This window comes from Petromyzon marinus, chromosome 43 (genome assembly GCF_048934315.1).
Source record: "Petromyzon marinus isolate PM22_M1 ecotype Great Lakes invasive population chromosome 43, UKy_Petmar_22M1.pri1.0, whole genome shotgun sequence".
Taxonomy (NCBI): Eukaryota; Metazoa; Chordata; class Hyperoartia; order Petromyzontiformes; family Petromyzontidae; genus Petromyzon; species Petromyzon marinus.
Window position 1 is genome coordinate 3,611,592 of NC_133709.1, and position 13,959 is coordinate 3,625,550.

The 13,959-nt window shown below is 50.2% G+C and overlaps 1 long non-coding RNA gene across 1 annotated transcript in view; it reads right to left on the minus strand.

The window, feature by feature from the left end:
* The window catches only part of LOC142930786 (uncharacterized), a 58,834-nt gene extending 46,072 nt beyond the window's left edge, over positions 1 to 12,762 (minus strand). The window contains exon 1 of the long non-coding RNA XR_012946735.1: positions 6,736 to 12,762. This is a non-coding gene — a long non-coding RNA (uncharacterized LOC142930786). The remainder of the gene's footprint in view (positions 1 to 6,735) is intronic.
* Positions 12,763 to 13,959: the final 1,197 nt, after the last annotated feature.

Here is a 13,959-nt window from a genome sequence, read left to right on the forward strand (position 1 = left end):
TAGTCTGCACAGACTGTTGGGGCAAGTGCTCTATCCCCCCCCACTCCCCGCTCCACCCCACCGCTGCGGTGCCGGCACCGCCCCACCAAACAATGAGCCGCTGGCTCAAAGCAGTGTGGAGTGTCTGTGTGTGGAGTGTGTGGAGTGTGTGTGCGTGTGGAGTGTGTGTGCAGTGTGTGTGTGTGGAGTGTGTGTGTGTGCAGTGTGTGTGTGGAGTGTGTGTGTGTGGAGTGTGTGGAGTGTGTGTGTGGAGTGTGTGTGTGTGGAGTGTGTGTGTGTGGAGTGTGTGTGTGTGTGGAGTGTGTGTGTGTGGTGTATGTGTGTGGTGTGTGTGTGTGGTGTATGTGTGTGGTGTGTGTGTGTGGAGTGTGTGTGTGTGTGGAGTGTGTGGAGTGTGTGTGTGTGTGTGGAGTGTGTGTGTGGTGTGTGTGGTGTGTGGTGTATGTGTGTGGTGTGTGTGGAGTGTGTGTGGTGTGTGTGTGTGGAGTGGAGTGTGTGTGTGGTGTGTGTGTGTGGAGCGTGTGTGTGTGGAGTGAGTGTGTGTGTGGAGTGTGTCTGTGTGGAGTGTGTGTGTGCGTGGAGTGTGTGTGTGTGGAGTGTGTGTGTGTAGAGTGTGTGTGTGGAGTGTGTGTGTGTGGAGTGTGTGTGTGCGTGTCAAGCCGTGTAATAGTGTGTGTGTGAAGCCGTGTAATAGTGTGTGTGAAGCCGTGTAATAGAGTGTGTGTGTGTGTGACGCCGTGTAATAGAGTGTGTGTGTGTGAAGCCGTGTGATAGAGTGTGTGTGTGAAGCCGTGTAATAAAGTTTGTGTGTGTGTGAAGCCGTGTGATAGAGTGTGTGTGTGTGAAGCCGTGTGATAGAGTGTGTGTGTGAAGCCGTGTTATAGTGTGTGTGTGTGAAGCCGTGTGATAGAGTGTGTGTGTGTGAAGCCGTGTGATAGAGTGTGTGTATGTGAACCTATGTAACAGTGTGTGTATGTGAAGCCGTGTTATAGAGTGTGTGTGTGTGAAGACGTGTAATAGTGTGTGTGTGTGTGAAGCCGTGTAATAGAGTGTGTGTGTGTGAAGCCGTGTAATAGAGTGTGTGTGTATGAAGCCGTGTAATAGAGTGTGTGTGTGTGAAGCCGTGTAATAGAGTGTGTGTGTGTGAAGCCGTGTAATAGAGTGTGTGTGTGAAGCCGTGTAACAGTGTGTGTGTGTGAAGCCGTGTGATAGAGTGTGTGTGTGTGAAGCCGTGCAATAGTGTGTGTGTGTGAAGCCATGTCATAGTGTGTGTGTGTGTGAAGCCGTGTAATAGTGTGTGTGTGTGAAGCCGTGTAATAGTGTGTGTGTGAAGCCGTGTGATAGAGTGTGTGTGTGAAGCTGTGTAATAGAGTGTGTGTGTGTGTGAAGCCGTGTAACAGTGTGTGTGTGAAGCCGTGTAATAGAGTGTGTGTGTGTGAAGCCGTGTAATAGTGTGTATGTGTGAAGCCGTGTGATAGAGTGTGTGTGTGTGAAGCCGTGTAATAGAGTGTGTGAAGCCGTGTAATAGTGTGTGTGTGTGAAGCCGTGTAATAGAGTGTGTGTGTGTGAAGCCGTGTAACAGTGTGTGAAGCCGTGTAATAGAGTGTGTGTGTGTGAAGCCGTGTAATAGTGTGTGTGTGAAGCCGTGTAATAGAGTGTGTGTGTGAAGCAGTGTGATAGAGTGTGTGTGAAGCCGTGTAATAGAATGTGTGTGTGTGTGAAGCCGTGCGATAGAGTGTGTGTGTGCGAAGACGTGTGATAGGTAGAGTGTGTGTGAAGCCGTGTGATAGAGTGTGTGTATGTGAACCTATGTAACAGTGTGTGTATGTGAAGCCGTGTAATAGAGTGTGTGTGTGTGAAGCCGTGTTATAGTCTGTGTGTGAAGCCGTGTAACAGAGTGTGTGTGTGAAGCCGTGTAACAGAGTGTGTGTGTATGAAGCCGTGTGATAGAGTGTGTGAAGCCGTGTAATAGAGTGTGTGTGTGAAGCCGTGTAATAGAGTGTGTGTGTGAAGCCGTGTAATAGTGTGTGTGTGTGTGTGAAGCCGTGTGATAGAGTGTGTGTGTGAAGCCGTGTAATAGTGTGTGTGTGTGTGAAGCCGTGTAATAGTGTGTGTGTGTGAAGCCGTGTAATAGTGTGTGTGTGTGAAGCCGTGTAATAGAGTGTGTGTGTGTGAAGCCGTGTGATAGAGTGTGTGTGTGTGTGAAGACGTGTAATAGTGTGTGTGTGTGTGAAGCCGTGTAATAGTGTGTGTGAAGCCGTGTAATAGAGTGTGTGTGAAGTCATGTAACAGTGTGTATGTGAAGACGTGTAATAGAGTGTGTGTGTGTGTGCACGGCTGTGTGTCTGTATTTGGGGAATTGGCGGTGACGTAATGCACTGAGCCTGGCACAAAGCCGGCTGGGATGCTGCGGTTGGCAGTGTCGTGTGGAGGCTGATAATGAGTTAAAGCACGCACACATACACACTCGCAATGCACACACACACACGGCAAGACAAAGATCCCCCATATAGCCTGTGACAGACTGTAGGGGCAAGTGCTGTTAGCGAGCACCTCTGAATGCCGGCACGGAATACGAGGTGGGTGGCCAGCACCACGCCCGACCGCCTTTGTCTCCCCAGTGGCGATGTTTACACACCGCTCCGGGTACTCATTTGAGGCTGAGTTGATTTAGGGGAGGCCCAGGACCGGTTCAGATTATCGTCACTGGTGTTGGCCGTGAGCGGGAATCTAACTCGTGTCGCCAGGTTCGCAGCGTAGCGCTAACCGCTGCGCCACCGCTCCACCAGTGAGCACCAACCACTCACCCACACTAATACAAAGATTTCCCGTGTAGCCTTGAACAGACACACGGGGCAAGTGCTGTTGGCGAGCGCCTCTGAAGGCCGGACTCACCCACACGCACTCCACCTGACCACCCTAGGCCGCCGATTAGCACGGTTGGCTACGTACGGTTCTGAAAGAAGTTCAGCACACACATACATAGACCACCCACCTACACCCCTGCCTCGCCTCGCCAACCCCCCCCCCTCCCGACACTCTTACCCACTACCACTGCCCCCCACCCCCGGTGGTGGGGCGACAGAGGAACGAACCAAGCAGGGATGTAGGGACCCCGAGTGGCTCGCGGAGGAGGAGGTCGGATTGACGGACAGATGGAGACGAGCCCAACAACCGTCTCGGAATCACTTCTTAGGCGATACCCACTGGCGTCTCGTCCACAACCCCTCCCGTCTCGTTCCTCTGCGCACGCCTCATCGTTTCGGCCGCTTTTAGACTTGCGCTGCTTCCGCGGCCGTCTGGAATGCTCTTCTTCCGTGGGGATATTCTGGAAGCCACTGGTAGCCGTGGCACCTTTAAATCATCACCTAGATCAGGGGTGGGGAACCTTTTTTTTCTGCCAAGGGCCATTTGGATATTTATAACATCATTGGGCGGGCCGTACAAAATTATCAACTTAAAAGGTTTGCCTGTTATATTTGATCAAACATTGAATTAACTCACCCATTAATGTGATGGCTGTAACTGCTTCTCGTTGGCGAGGCGTGTGGTGATGTTGGCTGCTATTCATGATGTTGCTACTCGCAACTGCTTTTCCACGTTTGCTCCTAGATTTATTGAATTTCGAGTCCCGCCTGCGGTTGCCTTGGCAGGGCCACACCAAATGATTTCGCGGGGCCTTGTACGGCCCGCGGGCCGGACATTCACCACCTATGACCTAGATGATCATTTCGGCCGCCGGATCGCGCAGCGCTTTCAGACTGCGCTGCTTCCGCGGCCGTCTGGAACGCTCTTCTCCTTACTCGGGAAAGCCGCTGGGAGCCGTGCCACCTTTAAATCATCATCAAGATTGACTAATCTCATTTCTGTAGCGCTGCTCTTTTGGTGCGTGTCGTTTGTTGTCCTTTCCGCGCACCTCCGATTCGCCCGATTGGTTACATACGGTGCGAAGGAAGTTAAACATACAGACAGACACCTGATGATTACCGTATTCACACTGCACCATGCTCGGCCGCCTTTGTCTCCCCCAATGCCGATGTTTACGACGTACGACACCAGCTATTCATGTTTCAGACATGTATCGTACACTCGGGTGAGGCTCAAAACCAATTCACGTATTTGCGACTCATTTTTTGGTCGTGAGCAGCAATCGAAATCGTGGTCGATTCACTGTAACTCCCCCCCCCCCTCTCCACATGGACTTTAACAGATTGTCGTGGCTGTTAGCGAGCACCTATTAAAGCCAGGGGGTGGGTGGACAGCACCACGGTCTGGCCCTGATGTTCACTACACACCGCACCAGCTACTGATGTTTAGAGTGAGCCGACACTCTGGGAGACCCAGGACCGGTTCAGATAATCAGGCAAGGTCCACTGAGTGATGCAGCTCTTTATCAGAAGCGACCTGGCCACAAATGATAGCTCAACGAATCGGCTTATCCTGTGGAAATTGACAGCATCCACATACTCTAAACGCGTGATGCTGAATCCACGCGACCACGGGGAGAGAAAGAGACACGCAAACTCCAAATACACAGCAGCAGGCGTCAGGATAGGGATCGAACCCACGACCTCCTGCATACCAAGCGAGGTAGTTAACATCTCCTAGCCACCGTGACGCCCTACCGCCCCGCTGTTGCTGGCGGTGTCTCTGAGCGGGAATGAAACTCGGATTGTTCGCCGGGTTTGGAATGGTGACCTCGCTAACCGCTGCGCCACCGCTCCACCACCCACCCACTCGTTTCTGCCCTCGCCCCACTGGTTGCATTCTGCCAAGCTCTAGCGAGCTGAGCCCTAATGGATTGGTTTAATATACAGGCCATGGTGTTCCCTTCTTCCTCAACCCGCTGTTATGAGAGCTGGGTGGAGGGAGGGAGGGAGTGCTGAGTGGAGGGGGGGGAGTTTGGTGGGTGGGGGGTGCATGGTTGTTGATTGTGGTATCAGGTGTTGGGGAGGAGGAGGGGGTGGGGACGGTGTTTTTTGGGCCCATGGTTTCACGTGAGATGAGAATCGCCTGTGGATTTGAGCGAAACGCGAGTTCATTCCGTGGCGTTAAAAAATATAACAGCCGCAGCAGTGGTGCCTTTGTCTTGTGTGTGATACTGTGTGTGTGTGATACTGTGTGTGTGTGATACTGTGTGTGTGTGATACTGTGTGTGTGTGTGATACTGTGTGTGTGTGTGATACTGTGTGTGTGTGTGATACTGTGTGTGTGTGATACTGTGTGTGTGATACTGTGTGTGTGTGTGTGATACTGTGTGTGTGTGTGATACTGTGTGTGTGTGTGTGATACTGTGTGTGTGTGATATTGTGTGTGTGTGATACTGTGTGTGTGTGATATTGTGTGTGTGTGATACTGTGTGTGTGTGATACTGTGTGTGTGTGATACTGTGTGTGTGTGATACTGTGTGTGTGATACTGTGTGTGTGTGTGATACTGTGTGTGTGTGTGATACTGTGTGTGTGATATTGTGTGTGTGTGATACTGTGTGTGTGTGTGATACTGTGTGTGTGTGATACTGTGTGTGCTACTGTGTGTGTGATATTGTGTGTGTGTGTGATACTGTATGTGTGTGTGATACTGTGTGTGTGTGATACTGTGTGTGTGTGATACTGTGTGTGTGTGTGATACTGTGTGTGTGTGTGATACTGTGTGTGTGTGATACTGTGTGTGCTACTGTGTGTGTGTGATACTGTGTGTGTGATACTGTATGTGTGTGTGATACTGTGTGTGTGTGATACTGTGTGTGTGTGATACTGTGTGTGTGATACTGTGTGTGTGTTTAATACTGTGTGTGTGTGATACTGTGTGTGTGTGATACTGTGTGTGTGTGTGATACTGTGTGATACTGTGTGTGTGTGTTTGATACTGTGTGTGTGATACTGTGTGTGTGATACTGTGTGTGTGATACTGTGTGTGTGATACTGTGTGTGTGTGTGTGATACTGTGTGAGTGTGATACTGTGTGTGTGCGTGGGGAGCGGTAGTGTAGCGGTTAGCGCGCTGCGCTACGAACCTGGCGACCCGGATTCGATTCCCGCGCACGGCCAACAACCAGTGATGGATTATCTGAACCGCTCCTGGGCCTCCCCTAGGTCGACTCGACCTCAAATGAGTACCCGGTGCGATGTGTAACCATCGCCACTGGGGAGACAAAGGCGGCCGGGTGTGGTGCTGGCCACCCACCCCCTCGTGTGTTCACAGGTACTACTCGCTAGACGGCACTTGACCAAATGGTCTGTCAAGGCTCTACGGGGGATCTTTGGCTTTGTTTGGTCTTCTGTGAGCGGTGGCGCAGTGGATAGCGAACCCCAGCGAACTCCAATTAAATCCCCGCTCAAAGATCATCTGAACCGTTCCTGGGCCACCGTTAGCGCGGTGCGTAAACATGAGCACTGGGGAGACAAAGGCGGCCGGGGCGTGGTGTCGGCCACATCATCCCACGTGCGCCGTGACGGCCTTCATTCGCACTTGCCCCCAGCACTCTGTTCGCGATACACTGGGGAGCTTTGTCTTTGCTTGCGACACGTGGGTGGCCTTCAAGACAGCGCAGGGACACCTACGATGGCTTGACACACATTCAGGCTGACCTGCCTGCAGTGCCCGATCATCCCAGTAGCACAAGTAGCTACACATGCAGCTACGGCCCCCGCACTTTCAAGGGCCCCGCGCATTAAATGATTTCAAGCTATCAATTCCGGTTCGGTGATTCTGCATTTGCTCTACTACTATAGTACTATACCGCCTTCAACTTTTACGAACGACTGGGTGTTTAAGGTTAGCGATTCGTCGTATTATCTGGCTGTATTGCAAATGAAGAAACTACAATTACTTTACAATGCAAGCAAAACAATGTCTTTTAATATTCGTTTTTTGTTGAATTTAGGGCCCCCCTTGTAGCTTATGCTACCGGCCCAGAACTCGCTTCATCCGCTACTGCTTGCCACGAGACCCATCCCTGGAGTGAATTGTGCGCGGAGCTCGCAGCTCCAACGAGAGGCGAGGTTGCGGTGTCTGGGTCACGCAGCCTGCCCGGGCTCCATGCCCATCTTCTCTCCCCCACCAACCCCCCCCCCCCACATTGTCATTATATCTGCGCCAGTTCGAGCCCATTCCTCGCGGCGTGTTTGCTCCGGAAACTCACAACGCCATCACATCCCACGGAACCGTTCACCGCGGTTGAGTTGTCTCGATGCCTCCGCGTCGCCGTCAACACGCACACGCGGGGGGAGTCTCGGGGCAATAATGGAGTGACAGGGACGGTCCCTCTTTAATATGGTTGCGACCCCGATATACGAGGGCGATTTATCCTCCGCTTATCTCGTGCGTTATTTATGTTCACCGCAACAACGCTAATGATTATTTTTTGAGTTGTGTACCAATATATAGAATTTGTCCCCCGAGGAAACGCACGTCTTATAGAGGCCCCGGTTTTTGAACACCACGTAGTGGCAGGCTTTCGTGACCAAGCACTGGTCAAGAAAGTCTACGAATATCATTCATAATAAAGGGGTTATTTTTTTTTTGGGGGGGGGGGGTTAGATCGCGTAAATATAGAAATGTGTCGTTAAACCCGCCACCACCCGACACGGCCAATTAGTAAGGTTTGAGGTTTGTCACGTGAACAGAACGTGGACAATTCGTCGCTAGTACAGCAACACCGGTTGTGTGTTGGAGAGCCAAGCCACAACGTTTACACTCTGAGAGTACGACGTTTCGCCAGTAATCACAACTAGCTTCATCAGGCGACAGCCAGATTTGTGGATGAGTCCACCTGTTTCGTTCCTTATATAGAGGCCTAGATGTGGTGACCACGCTTGTGCGCTGGAAAAAGGACGGATAATATACAATGTAAACATGATAACAAATGTATTTTAATAGCTTCAAAAGGTCAAGGAATCTGCCACTTGTTCGCCGTCATTGTCAAAATAATTCCTGGAAGCTTCTCCAGGTGATCGACAGAGCTCTGAAAGCTGCACATTTGTCGTGGTGTTGTTGCAAATTCTCAGAAGTGTTCAACATTTGTTTTTGAAGCGACTACCTTTTTAAAAAAAAAAACGTGGCGTGAAGAATCTACAGGGCGCTTAAAAAAAATGTTGACAACTTATACGGGACTATCGTTTTTCACGAAAGAAGAACGGATAATATACACTGTAACGTGATAACAAGTGTAATGTTAACATCTTCTTAAAGTCAAGGAGTCTCCACGTGTTCGCCATCGTTGTCAACACGTGGCCTGGAAGCTTCTCCAGGTGGTCGACAGAGCCCTCAAAGCAGCACATTTGTCGTGGTGTTGTTGCAAATTCTCAGAAGTGTTCAACATTTGTTTTTGAAGCACTATGTGTTTTCTCCACCGCGATGCTCGTGACTGAGCTGGTCTCTCCGATGTGTGTGTGTGGGGGGGGGGGGGGGTCTCTAGACGGCGAATCGAGCGACTCGGCACCCTCTGAGGCTGGGACCGGTGGTGGTGGGGGGGGGGCAGTGCCGGATGAAGCGAAGTGCAGGGCCTGCAGCATGATGTTATAAAGGAGCCCTAAATTAAACATTAAAAATTAAACACGTTTTTTTTTTACTTGCACATTCATGTAATTTTACTTTTTCATTTGCGTTACAGCCAGACAATACGACAAATCGTTAACTTTAAACACCCAATCGTTCGTAAAAGTTGAAGGCGGCATAGTACTATAGTAAGAGAGCAAGTGCAGAACCACTGAACGGGAATTGATAGCTTGAAAGCATTTAGCGCGGGGCCCTTGAAAGTGCTGAGCCCGTAGCTACAACACGTGTTGTAGCTACTACACGTGTTGTAGCTACTACACGTGTTGTAGCTACTACACGTGTTGTAGCTACTACACGTGTAGTAGCTACAACACGTGTAGTAGCTACTACACGTGTAATAGCTACAACACGTACTACTACACATTTTGTAGCTACTACACGTGTAGTAGCTACTTTTGTTACCAAGGCTAATCCGGCACGGGAGGTGGGGGGTGGAGTCTCTGGAGAGGAATCAAGAAGCCCCATGGATATCAGTTGTTCACGATCGACGGATGTAATGTTCGACTGGTCTGTTCGCGTTGGTTGGCTCCGTGCTAACGGGGTGAGCGACAGCCGCACGTGCGAAGCCAGGCATCACCCGGCGAACGCTCAGAGTTCGGCGCAAATAAATCTCTCGTATCGATTCGTGGGAATCCATCGAATCCATTCGGGGGGGGGGGGGGGTCGAGTGCGTTGTTAAAATGTGACGTCATAATCATGATCACGTGAACTTCGTCATCACCATCAGCAGTGAAGATCTCTCCCCCCACCCTGCCCTCCCCTTCTCCGTCAGCATCTCTCAGCATGCTGCGATGTTGACAACCCACCGGGCGCCGTGATGAGTTCATCGCTCCGTGTGTTGTGTGAAATGTGAATTAGTGCTGTGTTGTGTGAATCAGTGCTGTGTGTTGTGTGAATCAGTGCTGTGTGTTGTGTGAATCAGTGCTGTGTGTTGTGTGAATCAGTGCTGTGTGTTGTGTGAATCAGTGCTGTGTGTTGTGTGAATCAGTGCTGTGTGTTGTGTGAATCAGTGCTGTGTGTTGTGTGAATCAGCGCTGCGTATTGTGTGAATCAGTGCTGCGTGTTGTGTGAATCAGTGCTGTGTGTTGTGTGAATCAGTGCTGTGTGTTGTGTGAATCAGTGCTGTGTGTTGTGTGAATCAGTGCTGTGTGTTGTGTGAATCAGTGCTGTGTGTTGTGTGAATCAGTGCTGTGTGTTGTGTGAATCAGTGCTGTGTGTTGTGTGAATCAGTGCTGTGTGTTGTGTGAATCAGTGCTGTGTGTTGTGTGAATCAGTGCTGTGTGTTGTGTGAATCAGTGCTGTGTGTTGTGTGAATCAGTGCTGTGTGTTGTGTGAATCAGTGCTGTGTGTTGTGTGAATCAGTGCTGTGTGTTGTGTGAATCAGTGCTGTGTGTTGTGTGAATCAGTGCTGTGTGTTGTGTGAATCAGTGCTGTGTGTTGTGTGAATCAGTGCTGTGTGTTGTGTGAATCAGTGCTGTGTGTTGTGTGAATCAGTGCTGTGTGTTGTGTGAATCAGTGCTGTGTGTTGTGTGAATCAGTGCTGTGTGTTGTGTGAATCAGTGCTGTGTTGTGTGAATCAGTGCTGTGTGTTGTGTGAATCAGTGCTGTGTGTTGTGTGAATCAGTGCTGTGTTGTGTGAATCAGTGCTGCGTGTTGAGTGAATCAGTGCTGTGTGTTGTGTGAATCAGTGCTGTGTGCTGTGTGAATCAGTGCTGTGTGTTGTGTGAATGAGTGCTGTGCGTTGTGTGAATCAGTGCTGTGTGTTGTGTGAATCAGTGTTGTGTGTTGTGTGAATCAGTGCTGTGTGTTGTGTGATTCAGTGCTGTGTGTTGTGTGAATCAGTGCTGCGTGTTGTGTGAATCAGTGCTGTGTGTTGTGTGAATCAGTGCTGTGTGTTGTGTGAATCAGTGCTGTGTGTTGTGTGAATCAGTGCTGTGTGTTGTGTGAATCAGTGTTGTATGAATCAGTGCTGTGTGTTGTGTGAATCAGTGCTGTGTGCTGTGTGAATCAGTGCTGTGTGTTGTGTGATTCAGTGCAGTGTGTTGTGTGAATCAGTGCTGTGTGTTGTGTGAATCAGTGCTGTGTGTTGTGTGAATCAGTGCTGTGTGTTGTGTGCATCAGTGTTGTGTGTTGTGTGAATCAGTGCTGTGTGTTGTGTGAATCAGTGCTGTGTGTTGTGTGAATCAGTGTTGTGTGTTGTGTGAATCAGTGTTGTGTGTTGTGTGAATCAGTGCTGTGTGTTGTGTGAATCAGTGCTGTGTGTTGTGTGAATCAGTGCTGTGTGTTGTGTGAATCAGTGCTGTGTGTTGTGTGAATCAGTGCTGTGTGTGTGTAAATCAGTGCTGTGTGTTGTGTGAATCAGTGCTGTGTGTTGTGTGAATCAGTGCTGTGTGTTGTGTGAATCAGTGCTGTGTGTTGTGTGAATCAGTGTTGTGTGAATCAGTGCTGTGTGTTATGTGAATCAGTGCTGTGTGTTGTGTGAATCAGTGTTGTGTGTTGTATGAATCAGTGCTGTGTGTTGTATGAATCAGTGCTGTGTGTTGTGTGAATCAGTGCTGTGTGTTGTGTGAATCAGTGTTGTGTGAATCAGTGCTGTGTGTTGTGTGAATCAGTGCTGTGTGTTGTGTGAATCAGTGCTGTGTTGTGTGAATCAGTGCTGTGTGTTGTGTGAATCAGTGCTGTGTGTTGTGTGAATCAGTGCTGTGTGTTGTGTGAATCAGTGCTGTGTGTTGTGTGAATCAGTGCTGTGTGTTGTGTGAATCAGTGCTGTGTGTTGTGTGAATCAGTGTTGTGTGTTGTGTGAATCAGTGCTGTGTGTTGTGTGATTCAGTGCTGTGTGTTGTGTGAAACAGTGCTGTGTGTTGTGTGAATCAGTGCTGTGTGTTGTGTGAATCAGTGCTGTGTGTTGTGTGAATCAGTGCTGTGTGTTGTGTGAATCAGTGCTGTGTGTTGTGTGAATCAGTGCTGTGTGTTGTGTGAATCAGTGCTGTGTGTTGTGTGAATCAGTGCTGTGTGTTGTGTGAATCAGTGTTGTGTGTTGTGTGAATCAGTGCTGTGTGTTGTGTGAATCAGTGCTGTGTGTTGAGTGATTCAGTGCTGTGTGTTGTGTGAATCAGTGCTGTGTGTTGTGTGAATCAGTGCTGTGTGTTGTGTGAATCAGTGCTGTGTGTTGTGTGAATCAGTGTTGTGTGTTGTGTGAATCAGTGCTGTGTGTTGTGTGAATCAGTGCTGTGTGTTGTGTGAATCAGTGCTGTGTGTTGTGTGAATCAGTGCTGTGTGTTGTGTGAATCAGTACTGTGTGTTGTGTGAATCAGTGCTGTGTGTTGTGTGATTCAGTGCTGTGTGTTGTGTGAATCAGTGCTGTGTGTTGTGTGAATCAGTGCTGTGTGTTGTGTGAATCAGTGCTGTGTGTTGTGTGAATCAGTGCTGTGTGTTGTGTGAATCAGTGTTGTGTGTTGTGTGAATCAGTGCTGTGTGTTGTGTGAACCAGTGCTGTGTGTTGTTTGAATCAGTGCTGTGTGTTGTGTGAATCAGTGCTGTGTGTTGTGTGAATCAGTGCTGTGTGTTGTGTGAATCAGTGCTGTGTGTTGTATGAATCAGTGCTGTGTGTTGTGTGAATCAGTGTTGTGTGTTGTGTGAAACAGTGCTGTGTGTTGTGTGAATCAGTGCTGTGTGTTGTGTGAATCAGTGCTGTGTGAATCAGTGCTGTGTGTTGTGTGAATCAGTGTTGTGTGAACCAGTGCTGTGTGTTGTTTGAATCAGTGCTGTGTGTTGTGTGAATCAGTGCTGTGTATTGTGTGAATCAGTGCTGTGTGTTGTGTGAATCAGTGCTGTGTGTTGTATGAATCAGTGCTGTGTGTTGTGTGAATCAGTGCTGTGTGTTGTGTGAATCAGTGCTGTGTGAAGTGTGAATCAGTGCTGTGTTGTGTGAATCAGTGCTGTGTGTTGTGTGAATCAGTGTTGTATGAATCAGTGCTGTGTGTTGTGTGAATCAGTGCTGTGTGTTGTGTGAATCAGTGCTGTGTGTTGTGTGAATCAGTGCTGTGTGTTGTGTGAACCAGTGCTGTGTGTTGTGTGAATCAGTGTTGTGAGTGAGGTGGACAGGTAGGTGAGTGAGGTGGGCAGGTAAGTGAGTGAGTTAGGCAGGTAGGTGAGTGAGGTTCGCAGGTAAGTGAGTGAGTTTCGCAGGTAAGTGAGTGAGGTAGGCAGGTAGGTGAGTGAGGTGGGCAGGTAGGTGAGTGAGGTTAGGCAGGTAGGTGAGTGAGGTGGGCAGGTAGGTGAGTGAGGTAGGCAGGTAGGTGAGTGAGGTAGGCAGGTAGGTGAGTGAGGTGGGCAGGTAGGTGAGTGAGTTAGGCAGGTAGGTGAGTGAGGTTCGCAGGTAAGTGAGTGAGTTTCGCAGGTGAGTGAGGTAGGCAGGTAGGTGAGTGAGGTGGACAGGTAGATGAGTGAGGTAGGCAGGTAGGTGAGTGAGGTGGGCAAGTAGGTGAGTGAGGTAGGCAGGTAGGTGAGTGAGGTGGGCAGGTAGGTGAGTGAGGTAGGCAGGTAGGTGAGTGACGTGGGCAGGTAGGTGAGTGAGGTGGGCAGGTAGGTGAATGAGGTGGACAGGTAGGTGAGTGACGTGGGCAGGTAGGTGAGTGAGGTAGGCAGGTAGGTGAGTGAGGTGGACAGGTAGATGAGTGAGGTGGGCAGGTAGGTGAGTGACGTGGGCAGGTAGGTGAGTGACGTGGGCAGGTAGGTGAGTGAGGTGGGCAGGTAGGTGAGTGAGGTGGGCAGGTAGGTGAGTGAGGTGGAGAGGTAGGTGAGTGAGGTGGGCAGGTAGGTAAGTGAGTTGGGCAGGTAGGTGAGTGAGCTAGGCAGGTAGGTGAGTGAGGTGGGCAGGTAAGTGAGTGAGGTAGGCAGGTAGGTGAGTGACTTGGGCAGGTAGGTGAGTGACGTGGGCAGGTAGGTGAGTGAGGTGGGCAGGTAGGTGAGTGAGGTAGGCAGGTAGGTGAGTGAGGTGGGCAGGTAGGTGAGTGAGGTGGACAGGTAGGTGAGTGAGGTGGGCAGGTAGGTGAGTGAGGTAGGCAGGTAGGTGAGTGAGGTAGGCAGGTAGGTGAGTGAGGTGGGCAGGTAGGTGAGTGACGTAGGCAGGTAGATGAGTGAGGTGGGCAGGTAGGTGAGTGAGGTGGACAGGTAGGTGAGTGAGGTGGGCAGGTAGGTGAGTGAGGTGGACAGGTAGGTGAGTGAGGTGGGCAGGTAGGTGAGTGAGGTAGGCAGGTAGGTGAGTGAGGTAGGCAGGTAGGTGAGTGAGGTGGGCAGGTAGGTGAGTGACGTAGGCAGGTAGATGAGTGAGGTGGGCAGGTAGGTGAGTGAGGTGGCCAGGTAGGTGAGTGACGTGGGCAGGTAGGTGAGTGAGGTGGGCA